This window comes from Sphaerodactylus townsendi, linkage group LG13 (genome assembly GCF_021028975.2).
Source record: "Sphaerodactylus townsendi isolate TG3544 linkage group LG13, MPM_Stown_v2.3, whole genome shotgun sequence".
Taxonomy (NCBI): Eukaryota; Metazoa; Chordata; class Lepidosauria; order Squamata; family Sphaerodactylidae; genus Sphaerodactylus; species Sphaerodactylus townsendi.
The window spans coordinates 40,918,477-40,933,843 of record NC_059437.1 but is presented as its reverse complement, the minus strand read 5'-3'; the positions used below and the strand labels follow the sequence as shown (position 1 = coordinate 40,933,843).

The following is a 15,367-nucleotide window of genomic DNA, read 5'->3' as shown; positions in this document are numbered from 1 at the left end:
CTTACTGGGGAAGCGGGCCAAGGGGGCACTGTTTCAGCCAGACCTACTCCACTAGCTTGTTGTAAGAATAAAATAGGGAGTGTATCATGCCACATAGAGCTGTTTGGAAGGAAGCTGGGATAAAATATAAATTGCCTCCAACAACCGCTTTGAGTGTATTGTTGAAGGCTTTCATGGCCGGATTCAACTGGTGGTTGTGGGTTTTCCAGGCTGTGTGGCCATGGTCTGGTAGATCTTGTTCCTAATGTTTCGCCTGCATCTGTGGCTGGCAACTTCAGAGGTGTATCACAGAGAGAATCTGTTATAAGAGAACTCTGGGCACAGTGTATAACAGACTTCCCTCTGTGATATACCTCTGAAGATGCCAGCCACAGATGCAGGCGAAACGTTAGGAACAAGATCCACCAGACCACAGCCACACAGCCTGGAAAACCCACCACAACCAACAGCTTTAAGCTTTACTAGCAGAATGTTTGTTGCAATCATTGCTGGTGGGCGGGGGAGGGGAGGGGAGGGGGGGAGGAAGTCGTGTCCCTTTAACAGAAGCTTCCTGGGATGCAATTTACCAGATGATATCATTTTTCTCCATGCCCTGAAAAGCTTCAACTACCCTTTTCTACACATCAAGCCTTTATAAAGAGATATGATATTTTCCCCCAAGCGAGTTGGCACCCTCACAATCAGTCTTGTGGCACTTTATAAACAATGAAACAGCCTTTTGATCATACCTGGCTTAGGTTTTATAGGAACTGGAACTTCTGGCAGTAATTGCTCTTCTTTAGAGGTTTATATACACTGTTTATCTAGTTTTGCCAGTTTATCACCAGCTGGGAGTACTTCAGTCTTTGGCTTAGTAGTAGGGACATGATCCAGCCAAAAAAGAAAAAGAAAAGAAAAAGGATTTTTAAAACTGCAGGCCTATACCCACTCACTTAGCAATAACTATAGAACTAGGGGGCTATCAGGGCACTTTTGCACAGGCAGAATAAGGCCCTTTCAATCCACTTTCAGTGCACTTTGCAGATGGATTTTACAGTGTGAAATAGAAAATCCACTTGCAAACAATTGTGAAAGTGGATTGGAAGTGCGTTATTCTGCATGTATGAAAGTGCCCAAAGAAAATTATAGAGCTGGAAGGGGCACCTTCCGACCATCAAGTCCAACCTCCTACTCAGTCAGCCTAGACTAGAGCATCTAGAGAAGTGTTTGTCCAACAGCTTCTTAAAGACCACCAGTGAGGGAGAGCTCAACACCTCCCTCTCTGATCTCACTGCTGCACAACCCTTACTGTGAGAAGTTTTTCCTAATATCCAGTCAGAACCTTTCTCCCTGTAATTTAAACCTATTACTGCAAGTCCTATTCTCTACTGCCAACAGGAGCAGCTCCCTGTCCTCCTCTAAGAGACAGCCATTCAAGTATTTCGAGAGAGTAATCATTTCCCCCCTCAATCTCCTCTTCTCTTTCCCCTCAAACATGCCCAAGATTGGGTCCTCTGCCCACTTTCTCAGAAATAAGCCCATAATTAGTTCTGAATAAACATTCATTAAAAACTGTGCTACCTTATTTATTTAAAGGAGAGAAAACTTGTCCTGATCTCAGTTAATTCTCCCCTAGAAACCAAGGACAGGCAGTTTGACTCTCCCATATTCACCAAGAAATAAATCGGTTGAGTTTAATGGAACTTGCTCCTAAGTCTTTGGCTGGATCCTGCCCTGGTTTTCTTTTAGCTTACTTTAAGCATTTAGATGCTGCTTTTGCAAAGGAAGGTCAGAACACCTCTTTTTGTCAGCAGTCACATAAGACAAATCTGACTCATTTAGAGTTGCCAACAGATTTGGAGGGAAATGGCTCCAGGTCTGTTTAAGAAAGACTGATTGTGTGGAAATGGGCAGCTGCCTCTTTCCTTTGGCAAATAATGTAATCTGGTAAATAACATCCTATTAAACATCTATTAAAGAACATAATTTTTTCCCCTCCAGGCAGTTGGTAACTCTATCTTCCACCCACTTCCTCTCAGGAACGAGGGCAGACTGACGCCATTCACTTCAGGATGCTGTTGAGATTCTAATTATGATTCTGGGAAAGTTGAAAGCTGCGACCCAATATAGACAGATGTTATATGAAGGTACCTAAGTAAGGGAACATAACAAAACAAACCCCTTGATGTTCAGGATGACCAAATCAATACAGACCCATAGTTGATTTAATGTAGGAAGTATTACATTGCACATGGCTTGTGTGATATAATACTTCACTTGCTGGACTCTCCAGCAGTGGTTTAGGTGGGTTTAAAAGGGAGTTGGCCAGATGTTTTGTTTGAAGGTCTGTCGTTGGCTAATAGCCACAATAACCAGATGGGATCTCCAGGTTCACAGGCTAAATACTTTTTGTTGTCAGATGCTGTGGAATCATAAGTAGGTAAGGGCAGAGCCCCGTGAGCTCTGTTTGTGGGCTTCCCTGTGGTATCTGCTTGGTAATGAGACAAACTGTTGGTCAACCAACATGAATATTATCAATTCTATGTGGCTCTTCAGGTCTCAGGTTGAGACCTTTCAGATTGCCTGCTATCTATTAAATGAAGGGCAACAGGTATATTTAGAATATATAACCCTGTCAATCAAAGTAACGAGCAGAAATGTGGATTGTGCAGCACATTAAATTAGATTAGTTAACTCTCAAAAGACCAGCCATTTTACCTCAGAAGTTCATGAACATAAGGGTTTTGGCTTATACAGCAACCCAAGAGTCCCTGTTATTGCAGCCAGAGCCCAAGATGAGGGCCATAATATGCCCACTGGTATTAATTCTGTATAGCCTCTCCATCCACCCAATGCAACCTTTGGAACATCCTCTGAAACCTCCTCTTCAGTATTTAGCCACCCTGGGAAACCTATCAGATTGCTGGTTGTGCTACAAAACACAGGTAATATATACAGGAACTTGGGCACATTACACTCACATAGCTAAACCCCTAGACTGGTGGTTTGACTTTACTGGTAGTCTAAATGGCCGATTTGATGCTTAGAAGTGGCCACTAGTAGTACCCAAACAGTACCCAAACTAGAATGGATTTCAGTCCCTCTAACCTGGAACTTGGACACAATTCAAAATTTACTTTAACTGAGAGACAAAACATTTACAGTATATACACATCAACAAAGTAACACACATATATAGTTACATGCACGGCTCATAGTTTATTACAGTTTGGTTGCGATACAATATCTTTGTCAGAGCATTTTTACGTTGCATTTGGTTTACAAAGCACAGAGAACATCTTTTCACTCAGCCAGTCAGTCAGTCAGTCACTCAGTCAGTGAGGCAGTGAGGGAACAGAACACTACCAATGGTTTTTAACTATCACCTTTAGAATGTTCGTGCAGCTTCCCAGAATTCCCTGCTGCTTCTCCTGCCACTGCATGCAAACAAGGCTGAATATTCCAACAGATGTTGGGATTGAACCTGGGATCTTCTGCATGCCAAGCAGATGCTCCCTCCCTTAGCCATGAACTTGGTGGTCTATTGCAGGGGTCTGCAACCTGTGGCTCTCCAGATGTTCATGGACTACAATTCCCATCAGCCCCTGCCAGCATGGTTTGATTCAGCATGGCTAATCTTATGTAAGGCAGAATCCTGTTCACACAATTATATTAAGCCATCATTGCCCAGAAAGAGGTATACGTGTGAAAAGCCATGTATGGGTGTGAAAGCTGGACTACAAAGAAAGCCGACAGAAGAATAGATGCGTTCGAAGCTACTATGCATACCATGGACAGCTAGGGTGACAAACGCAGAAGTCTTGAGCTGCATAAAACCAGACACATCACTAGAAGGGAAAATAACCAGGCTCAGACTTACATACTTTGGTCATGTGATGCGATCAAATTCACTAGAAAAATCTATAATGCTTGGACTTGTCAGTGGCAGGAGAAGACCTGGATGCCAAAGAATACAATGGCTAGATACCATAAAAGCTGATACAGGCATGAACATCAACCAGCTGAAGGAAGCAGTACTTAATCAAAAAATGGAGAAAGACCTTGCATATTGGGTCACCAAGGGTCGAGAACGACTGAATGGATAACATCATCATCATCATATATGTGAAAGTGTATTTTCAGCATAAGAAGAAGAAGAAGAAGAGTTTGGATTTATATCCCCCCTTTCTCTCCTGCAGGAGACTCAAAGGGGCTTACAATCTCCTTGCCCTTCCCCCCTCACAACAAACACCCTGTGAGGTGGGTGGGGCTGAGAGAGCTCTGAAAAGCTGTGTCTAGCCCATGGTCACTCAGCTGGCGTGTGTGGGAGTGTACAGGCTAATCTGAATTCTTCAGATAAGCCTCCACAACTCAAGCGGCAGAGCTGGGAATCAAACCCGGTTCCTCCAGATCAGAGTGCACCTGCTCTTAGCCACTGCTCTTAGCCACTACGCCACTGCTGCTCTAAGGTGGCTCATATCCACATGATCCCAGTACTTTTTCATATGTACCATTCATGCATTATGGAGTCATTTGATTGTTGAGCAAGCAGGTCACAAAAAGATCAAAGTAGCTATGTGTAGTTTGCCCTAAAATCTCAGAAGCTAAGCAGAGTCGGTTCTGTCTTGCACTTGGATGGGATCAAGGAATATCACTATGGGAGACCCCCAAGGAATATCAGGGTCACTATGCACAGCAAGGCAATGACAAAATACTTCTGTTAGTCTCTTGCTTTGAAAAACCCTACTGGGTTGCCATATGTCAGCTGCGACTTGACGGCATTTGACACATGCATGTGTAGCTTAGCAGTGGGGTACATGGCTCCATGCAGAAGGACCACATTCTATGTTGGGCTGAGAGAGTTCTGCCAGAACTGTGACTAGCCCAATGTCACCAAGCAGGCTTCATGTGGAGGAGTGGAGAATCACTGGTGCCCAGGGACAGAGGGTACCCCCTGTCCCTAGGCAAATATGCCACTGCTGCTTGGACTCACATGTGAAGAGGCATTACTTTAAACAGCTACCCAGAGATTAAAGACTATTTTGATTTCATCAAAACAATGCAGTAACCACTAAATGGCAGTGCTGAGTTTTCCATTAAAACATCCTCTTTTTTTGCAGGGCACAGCCCTGAATTTCCAAGGGAGATATTGAGGTTTGTTTATTTGCTTGTTCTAGGTTCAACACAAAACTGTATCACCCAGCCAATGAAGAGTCAATGTATTAACTGAATCTTTTATTTAAAAATAACTTGTTCACTCTAGGTCTGACTAAAGACTCAATAGAAACAGGGAATTCTGATATACGATCACATCAATCAATCCAATACACATCATTCCTATTCTACTTGAATTGTCTTTTAGCGATTAGTTTCAAAGATTCTTACCCAGAATTTTGCCAAAGGGGCAGGGCGGAGCGGGGGGGGGGGGGCAGATTTCACTGAATTCCAAATGGGAGAGATTTTGTGGTGTGACCAGGTTGTGCAGATGCTACTTTGACTCCCCATTTGTATACTTCCCAGCATCCTACAAAGAGCTGCATATTTATCCAGCAATTCTAAAGAGAGTTACTCCAGTCTAAGCCCCCTTCCGCACATGCAGAAGAATGCATTTTCAGTCCACTGCCACAATTGTTTGCAAGTGGATTTTGCTATTCTGCACAGCTGCAAAGTGCAGTGAAATTGGACTGCATTGTTTACCATTTTAACAACCGGTTCTGCCAAAGAGGTGTGAACCTGCTGAATCCCACCACTGACCTAAGTCCATTCATTTCAGTGGAGTGTCTTTCTCTAAGATTGCACTGTGTTTCATGTTTTGTATCCTGTTTCTCACAAATGTATTTCTTCCGCTGTGCTCCTCTAGTAGCTGGTCTCAACTCGTGAAAGAAGTGCAGCATCAGAGGGAGGTGGTCCAGTTCTGGGAGCAAAGAAAGAGTTTTCCATCTGCAGTTGTGCTTCTCTCTGATGATGCTGAATTGCTGCAAGAAAATAAAATCAGCTGCAAAGGGTGTGTTGCATCATTATGAAGGGCATATTGTGGACAGGGATTCTAATTTTTTAAACAGACATAAAGAAAAAAACTTTTATTCTGCCAACGGAAGCAATGCTATGGCGCTGATACAAACTTCAGGAAAAGCAGACTGTTACGTAGGCCCCTTCTGCACAGGCAAAATAAAGCATTTTCAAACCACTTTCACAACTTCTTGAAAGTGGATTTTGCTATTCTGCACAGCTTCAAAGAGCACTGAAAGCAGTTTGAAAGAGCATTATTCTGCATGTGCGGAATGAGCCTTAGTTTTGCTGTGTTATTATCAGACTAAAACCCCGCCTTTATCTATATTCTATGCAGACTTTTATCTGCATCCTTTTTCAAAACAGTTCAGAGCAGGATAAGAAGGAGAAGAGTTTGGATTTATACCCCACCTTTCTCTCCTGTAAGGAGATTCAGTGCAGTTTACAAGCTCCTTTCCCTTCCTCTCCCCATAACAGATGCCTTGTGAGGCAGGTGGGGCTGAAAGGGTTCCAAAGAACTGTGACTAGCCCAAGGTCACCCAGCAGAAATGTAGGGGTGCAGGAACACATCTGGTTCACCAGATAAGCCTCTGCCACTCAGATGGAGGAGTGGGGAATCAAACCCGGTTCTCCAGATTAGAATCCACCTGCTCTTGACCACTACACCATAGGGTTCTTTGTTATGTCCTCTCATCAGCCCTGTGAGGTAGATTAGGCTAAGAGTGAGAATGGCCCAAGGCCCCAGAGTGAGATTTATTAATGAACTGGGGTGGGGGTTCAATTTAGGGTGACATTCTAGCTAATGTATCACATGGGATATTTTTAGCCCAAATCTGCAACACGTAATCCAGGTTAATCTCACCTCTTGCCCCTTTCAGTCTAGAGCAATTATATATAATGGTTTCCTGAAATTGTAGTCCTTGTGTAGAAGACAGAATCTGAGCTGGTACCAGTCATCCTGAAAGGGTGAGAAAAATGAAGAAATTCCGGTTCAAGGTGAAGTAAGTTGGAAGAAAGTTGGGTTAAATTTAAACCAAGCTGAACTGCAAATCTGTAGTTGCTGAAGTAAACTCTGCTGCATAACCAGTCGGGCTACAGGAGCCCTATCTTCATCTGCATCTACCCAGTCTCAGCCTTGCTTATTTAACACACTAGCAGTAAAACTCGTTGCACGAACTAATTCAAAGTGGTTTGAAAACTAGAAAGCTGTTGGTGGGAACAATGTCTCTAGGGGGCAGCTCCTCCTTCCTTTCCTCCCCACTTGGCCCTGCTGGCTCCCCCCTCTTTGCAAAGCCGGGATCCAGATTTGCAAACAGGGGGAGGGTGCCTAAGGAGATGGGAGAAACTCTCCCCATCTTCACAGGTACCCTACTGCCACCCATTGCAAAGTTGGGATCCTGACTTAGGAAATGGGGGGAGCCACCAGGGTGCCTGTGAAGATGGAGAGAGCTCCCCCATCTTCATAAGCACCCCCATACTGTCTTTCCCCCCACACCTTGTTTGCCAAGGCCTCCAGGCTTTTGGAAGTGGGGTGGGGAGGGTGATCCTGCATGTGGGACAGAGCTAGCTCCATCCCACAGGCAGGATCGTGCTGTCTTCCCCTCACCCCCACTTTCCAAGGCCCCCAGGTTTGAGAGGTGGAGTGAGAAGGGCAATCCTGAATGTATAACCAGCCTACTTCTCCCCCCACCTTGCTTTCCAAGGCCAGCAGGTCTTGGGAAGGGAGATGGGGGCCCCAATGCCAGGAAAACAGTTAAGTGTAGAAGGCTGTTGGGAGGGAGTGCGGGAGAAAGGGGTTGTCTCAGTTGGTGGGAGAGGTGGGGCAACAAGGTGGCTGTTGGGAGTGTGGTGGGGCAGTGACCCACAAGGTGCTGCTTCCCTGCTATGGAGGCTTGGTTGGGGGGGAGGTTAGAGGGCAGGCAAAGCAATGGAGAGGTTGTTTGGGGGCAGCAGGGCAGCGGATCACAAGGCGGCATTCCCCTGCCATGATTTTTTAGTTCCATGATGAACCCCCAACCAATGGGTGTGCAGACCGTGTTCATGGTCAAGACAGTGTTGGGACATTGGTTGAGGGTTTGTTGTTGTTAATTTGCATGTTAATGAATTATATAAGTAGCCCATCCTACTCTTCCTCTGATGATTTCAGAGCAGCATGGATTGCTCTCCTTTCCACCAGTTTACCTTCATGTCAAACCACATCAAACTAGGTTAGGGCGACTGAGAGTGTATCTGGTCACCCAGTGGGTTGTTGGCCAGGTAGAGATTTGAATCTGGGTCTACTTAGTTAAGCGACTGCATCCCACTGGATCCATTTTCTCATTGTTCTCATCTTATGTCTTATCAGACATACACCCTGCTTTTCTATTAATTCATTGATCATGGCTAAAGTTACATAAACATGATTGTCTCAGAGCAATCCCAAAAAGAAAAGAAGTTTGAGTGAAAATTAGATTTTCCGTTTGCTGACTTCTGGAAATTGAAAAAAGTCAAGTTGCCACAGCAGGCAAGACAAGTGGATGTAGCTTTCTTTGTCTCCATCCTCTAGTAGTCACATATAGCACATGAAAACCCAACCTAAATGCTTGTGCTTTCAAATATTCCTCCCCACTGCCCTCAAAGAAACAGGGAGAAAAGAAGGGAATCAGAAAGTTTTGAAACTGAAACCGAGCAGAAAACGGGGCCATCAGCTCCCAAACAAAAGTCACTGAATCGTTAAATCTTCCTTAGGGTGTCCACCACACACACCTTCAGTATTCACAAGCCTTTATTGGCATAAAATAAACATACAAAATCAGCATACAAAATTTGCCCATTATTGCTCACAATTATAGACACTGGTACTAAAATACTAAATACTAAAATATATACATGGTCCTTCTGTAACTATAGGACATTCCTTCAGCTAAGTTAACTCACTTAAACGTCATCGGATACTGACAGAAGCTAGCAAAATTACTGCTGGCTATATGTGGTCATAATACATAGACATTGGTTGGTATTCATCTAGACTTATGTCTATTATTGTTAGCAGAAATTTTGCTACATTCTCACACACTGTGGGATCCATGTTGTTCAAAAGCATAGGTATCTTAAGAGCATCAGTTAGATTGTTATACAGAAATGGGATAAGTGCAGATTGTGACATTCTGATTTTTTTGCAAATATACACAATGAAAGAGGGTATGATCGAGTGTCTCCTGACCCATATTGCATGGACATAGCCTCCTCTGTTTATCAATTTGTTGATATCTGCCATAGAGAGCAGCATAGAAGGCATTAGATTGAATCTGGCCAGTGTTAAAGCTCTTCTTAATTTAGGGTTGGTGATCCACTGTAAATAATTGGCCATGTGTCCTTGTTCAATTGGAATAAGCAGGGTCAGGGGAACCGTTCCCTGCATAGCTGTTATCATATCGATACTCTTGTTCTAATAGCTTAGTTTTTTCAAGCAGCTATATGTTCTGATAGGAAAGAGGGACTAACGACTCTAATGAAAAGCCAAGAGTGTTGATTTTTCCCTCAACTAGTTTCAGCCACCTAGAATTTGCATAGTCGGAAAGCATGAGGTGTAACAAACTGGAGTGATCCTGCAAATAGTGGATACGTAGCCAGTATCTGACAGTTCTCAGCCAGGCCATCGTGGCATATGATATTTGCCCGAGTTCTAAACATAGGGCTGCATATGAAGCACAATTTGGTAAGCCCATAATTTTGTGGAAGAAACGGGACTGGGCTGTGTTTATATTTTTGTTTATAGCTCCGATCCAAATAGGTGCTACACCACACACACCTGCACAGGTGAAAACAACTGAAATTCCCAGTGAGGATGAATTTCCCAGTGAGCCAAACTGAATTTCCCAGTGAGCCAAACCTGGGAAAGGGGCCAATTTTGGATAGCTGTCTTGCAGTCCTTTGTTGCCCGCCCAGAATCCAAAATGGAGGACAAAGTTCGACAAAAACAGCTCAAAATAATAAAACATATTTCATTACATTTTTAATTGACAGAAATACCACTAATTGTAAAAAGAATGTTGTGCGCCCATTGCTAGAACTCTTCAGTTTCTTCTAAGCTGGAAGGCTCTAAATGGATGCATTACCCATAGCGCTGAGATTTATCTCGTGAGATACTTGTTTATGTCCATGTAGAAAAACCATGCCTTGTTTGGCAATAGAAACATGCTCATCCTCTGAAAGAATTAGAAAAACGTTTATGTTATATACTAGCAGTAAAGCCCATTGTATGAACAAATACAACCGGCTCTAGAATACTGTTGGTGGGTCAATGGTACCCTCCAAGGGGGCCAACCATTCCTGCCTTTCTTCCCCCCTTGGCCCCACATCACCAGCTCCCCCTTCATTCTCATCCTCTTCCCAGGCACCTACATCAGCATGCAAGAGCTAAAGGCAGCCAGTGAGGGGAGCAACCCCTCCTGCCTCTCCTCCCTCCTTGGCCTTGTGTCACCATCTGCCTCCTCCTCCTCCTCCTCTTCCCAGATGCCTACATTGGCACGCAACAGTTAACAGTGCAATTGTGGCCAACACTTGCACCTGCTCCTCCTCTGGCAGCTGCAAACTGTACAGTGACTGTAATTATACTGCAGTGGGAGAGAAGGATGAGCATGGGAGGGTGTGAGTAACCATCACATTCCACTGTTTTGTCCGTATTGTTTTTAACCCATTCTGTGTAAGCCCCACCCCCAAGCTGTATGTATGTGGCAATTGGCTGGAAGCAGAGGCGGAGCAAGGGGAAACACCACCCAGGGCGTGTGCTCACCCTGTGTCCCTGCCGCAGTGCCGCAGTGCCGCCCACCCCAGCCCCGGAATGCCCATGCCCTGCCCCCGCCAGACCCCGTCCATGGCCTGGCCACACCTCCTCGGCAGCTCCACCCGGACTGTCGCATCCCACCCTGCCCTGGTGGTGCTACGCCTCTGGCTGGAAGTGAGTCGTCACCACCACAGCCTTATATATAACAGGATGATTAAATGGGTGTGGTAAGGCCTATTTTATTTGTGGTGGAGATTAGGCTTAGTGATAGAGCATCTGCTTTGCATGCAGAAGGCCCCAGCCTGAACCCGTGGCATCTCCAATTAGAAGGGTCAGGTGATGGGGAAGATCTCTGCCTAGAGAGCCACTGCCACCTAGAGCAGGGGATATGGGCGCAGATGGACCAATAGTCTGATTTGTGCTGATTCATCAGGTCTCTTCATGTATTCATCAGCTTTGTCGAATCTGGGTATGGCTGTCACTGATGTTTCTTTGCCAGTATGGTGTAGTGGTTAAGAGCAGGTGGATTCTACTCTGGAGAACCAGGTTTGATTCCCCACTTCTCCACCTGAGTGGTCAGAGGCTTATCTGATGGACCAGATGTGTTTCCGCACTCCTACATTCCTGCTGGGTGACCTTGGGCTAGTCACAGTCAGAACTCTCTCAGCCCCACCTGCCTCAGAAGGTGTCTGTTGTGGGGAGAAGAAGGGAAAGGAGCTTGTAAGCCACTTTGAGTCTCCTTACAGGAAAGGTGGGGTATAAATCCAAACTCCTCCTCCTCTTCCTCTTCTTCATTGTAGATACTCAACCAAGTTCTGAAAATCTGAATATTTAACTTCTGTTCCCTTACATTTGGCTAAAACCTGAAAACTCAAGTTTGAATCCCCACTCTTCCAGGGAAACTTGTGGGGTGACTTTGGTCCGGTCACACACTCTCAGCCCTGACTCTGGCCAGCATTTGTATGGGAGACCTCCATGGAATACCAGGATCGTGGCCCAGAGGCAGGTAGTGGCAAACCACCTCTGAACATCTTTTGCCTTGAAAACTTCACCAGGGGCCACCATAAGGCAAATGTGACTTGATGGCAAAAAGGAAAAGAAAAGATGACAGCACATCAATTGCAAACTTTTGAACAGCTGACTTGGTGTTTCTTGATTACTGCTTCATTGCATGACATGCTACTCTGATCTGTAGTTTTGAAGTATTGTGTTAAAAGCCTGCTATTATCTGCACCTTCGGCAAACTTGCTTTTTCTGGCTCATGTGTTAGCACACTTCTAAAGAAAAGCAATTATGCAAATGGCTGCTGATACCATGAATGATATCAGCAAAAAAAAATCTTGCAGAACTCTTAGAATATCCAGACTGGGGAGACTTACAGCCAACATCATTGGATGGCAGTGATTTCTACATCTGGGAACAACGGGACTCTCTAAACTCTAGTATTTTGCTGTCATACTCATCTTTGATCAAAACTGTTTGGACTTGTTTCGCAGTTGCTTTACATTCTCCTTGGCAAAAGCAAATGAAGATTTCTACTTGATGGAAGGTTGCTCTCTTGAAAAGTGTTTTTTTTTTAAATCCAAGTGACCAACAGGATCAGCAACATGAAGGGCGGGTGAGAAGAAAGGAAAGACAGGGCCCTGAGCCAGGTGAAAAAGGAGGGACCATCTCTGGAATCCTGTATTGTGATCCACCAGATAGTTTCCTTGGAGACTGTGGTGTGTTTTGCATTGCTTTGATAGGCTCTGTGGGAGAGACAGAGAGGGTGGGGTTGAAGTGAAATCTCTTAGCAAAGGCAGCTTTTTAGATCGCACTGGTTCTGGGGTTTGAACAGCATCACCTGGCAAAACTCCCTCACCTAGATAGTTTTAATAGTGAGGATGTAGGCATAAAAGGGTGTGAATTTAAGTTTGCCTGTGGGTAGCAAATGATTTTATAGCTTTAATTCAAGAAATTGGATTTCAGGGTGCCAGGTATGGGGGTGGAGTGTTCTTAGAATTTAATTTCAGCAAAATTGAAGGCAGATTCTGAGAATCAGCAAAAGTATGGAAAGATAGACAAGGGGGGGGAGAAGCAATAAATATTAGAGGCATTAAATAAAGAAATGACATTCTGTCCTGTATTGCTCAGCCAGCTATTTAGAATATTCAACAGGCAAAAGGAGATTGCTGATATCTTGTAAGGATATAATTCCATCCCTTAGCACAGGTGGGGTGATGGAAAGGTGACAACCACCCAGCATACACCTGCTCATGAGGAACACTAGGTTGGATACACAAGGCTCCCACACCAATCTAGCTGAACAGGTCCTATTTCAAAGGGTGAAACAGGGTCTCACGTGGAAGGCATTGAGTATGACCAGGGTATATAGACGGGCAGCCCAATTCATATTGGGGGAGTGATTGGCCATAGGAACTGGTGTAACTTCAGCTTGTGGGTTCAGTGGGGCAGGACTTGGAAGAAGTTTCGCAACAACTGAATTTTAAACAAAATTGTTTACTTTTTCTTAACATATAACAGTAATCAAGTATTCTTAACATAACAATTCAAGGTCCAGAATAAGTTTCATTTCAAGACTCTCTAATTACAGTCTGATAATGCCAAGTCCATTTCTTCCTGCAAGAGGGTGGCTCATGAAGACTCCAGAATACTTGGTGTACTGGAACTGAGAGGATGAAGGTCCCCAAAAGAACTCTCACCAATTACACACACAAAACCCTGAAACAATAAATTCTAACGTTTACAATATAGCAGAAATAAACATCTCCCTTCCCACTAGTTCCCAACAACATTGAGGTTTCCTTTAAAAAGGTGTTAAGAGCTTATAATAATCAGACAAGATCCCAGCCTCGCTTCCTCCAACTTCATGAGTTCTGCAACCTTCTGTTTCTTTCAGTCTCCACCCCTTTCGGCGTCATCCGATTCTTAACATAGGGGTTACACTGGCACAAGGTTGTGCTGGTGCATTTGACTCCTTTGCCAGTGCACAGGCAGATTGCCAGTCCAATGGACCATGCTGACAGGGGCTGATGGGAATTGTAGTCCATGAACATCTGGACTACACCCTCCATCTGGCCCTCTTCCTCAGGCTCCAGCGATTCCATTTACCAATATTTACTATGTTTTTATGCAGTTCTTCCTCCAAGCAGCTGAGGGCAGTGTACCTCACCAGTCTTATGTTCTCCTCACAACAACCCTGTGAGATGGGTTAGCCTGAGCCTGTCCCAAGATCACACATCAAGCTTCCATGGCAGACTGGAGTCTGAACCGGTTTCTCCCAGATCAAAATCTCAAACTGCAACCATTATCTACCACACCACGTAGGCTCATAAAGATCAGAAAAGAGTTTTGGACTAACAGTCTTCCCAAGATGCAACATATGCCTGGAGCAATTATTCCAGGAATGCTTTTGTAGTATCTTTTTTTTTTTATTTTAAAGCCTTCAAGGTGTCTGAGCGCCCCTTAAATTTCTGCTGCTCTGGCTATTGCTCTGGAGCTTCGTGTTAGGCTGGGAACCATTAAGCAACATTTTTAAAAGGGCAGAGGGGGGAGAAAGGATGCTATTGGACTCTTTGCCAAGTCACCCTCCCATCCTTTCCTTCTGTTTAACTTCCGATTTGGAGAAGAAGGAGAAGGAAGAGGAGATGGATTCATATCCCCTTTCTCTCCTGTAAGGAGACTCAAAGGAGCTTACAAACTCTTTTCCCTTCCCCCCTCACAACAAACACCCTGTGAGGTGGGTGGGACCGTGGGACTGAGAGAGCTCCAAAGAACTGTGACTAGCTCAAGGTCACCCAGCTGGCATGTGTTGGAGTGCACAAGCTAATCTAGTTCACCAGATAAGCCTCCACAGCTCAAGTGGCAGAGCGGGGAATCAAACCCAGTTCTCCAGATTAGAGTGCACGTGCTCTTAACCACTACACCACGAGAAATCAAATGCTTGTTTTGGATAGAAGTTCTCTAGAAATTCTGTCAGTGTTTTAAATGGTTTTAAATTATAATAGTTTTGTTGAAGGCTTTCACGGCCAGATTCAACTGGTTTTCCGGGCTGTGTGGCCGTGGTCTGGTGGATCTTGTTCCTAACGTTTCGCCAGCATCTGTGGCTGGCATCTTCAGAGGTGTATCACAGAGAAAAGTCTGTTTCACAGTGGTGTATCACAGAGGTGTATCAATGTGTTTCACAGTGTGAAACAGACTTTTCTTTGTGATATATCTCTGAAGATGCCACAGGGATGCAGGCGAAATGTTAGGAACAAGATCCACCAGATCACGGCCACACAGCCCAGAAAACCCACCAGAACCAGTATAATAGTTTTAATGTTTTATAATTATGTTGTGCACCGCCCTGAGCCCTTTGGGGGAGGGCGGTTAAGAAATTGAACAAACAAACAAACAAACAAACAAACAAATAAATGTCACTATTACCCTGGGCGATACTAAAGGGACCAGCAGAAGAAATCCAGCCCTCCAAAGAAACCATTGGATAGGAACGGTGGATATCATGGAATCCACTGTGTTCCACAATGATTACCAAATTAAACATAGCTTTGGCCTCCTGACTCAGGGGTTCTACGAATGCAGTGCCAGAGAGCAAACAACATAGACCCTGCT

General features: G+C 44.5%; 1 long non-coding RNA gene across 2 annotated transcripts in view; it reads right to left on the bottom strand.

Moving 5' to 3' along the window:
- Nucleotides 1–5,349: 5,349 nt before the first annotated feature.
- The window catches only part of LOC125442750, a 43,747-nt gene continuing 33,729 nt past the window's right edge, over nt 5,350–15,367 (bottom strand). Inside the window, exons 3-6 of one of the 2 annotated variants that reach the window (XR_007246031.1) lie at nt 12,133–12,501; nt 10,086–10,175; nt 6,851–6,946; nt 5,350–5,954 (exon numbers count right to left, since the gene is read on the bottom strand). This is a non-coding gene — a long non-coding RNA (uncharacterized LOC125442750). The remainder of the gene's footprint in view (nt 5,955–6,850; nt 6,947–10,085; nt 10,176–12,132; nt 12,502–15,367) is intronic. The other variant, XR_007246032.1, reaches the window with a different exon arrangement.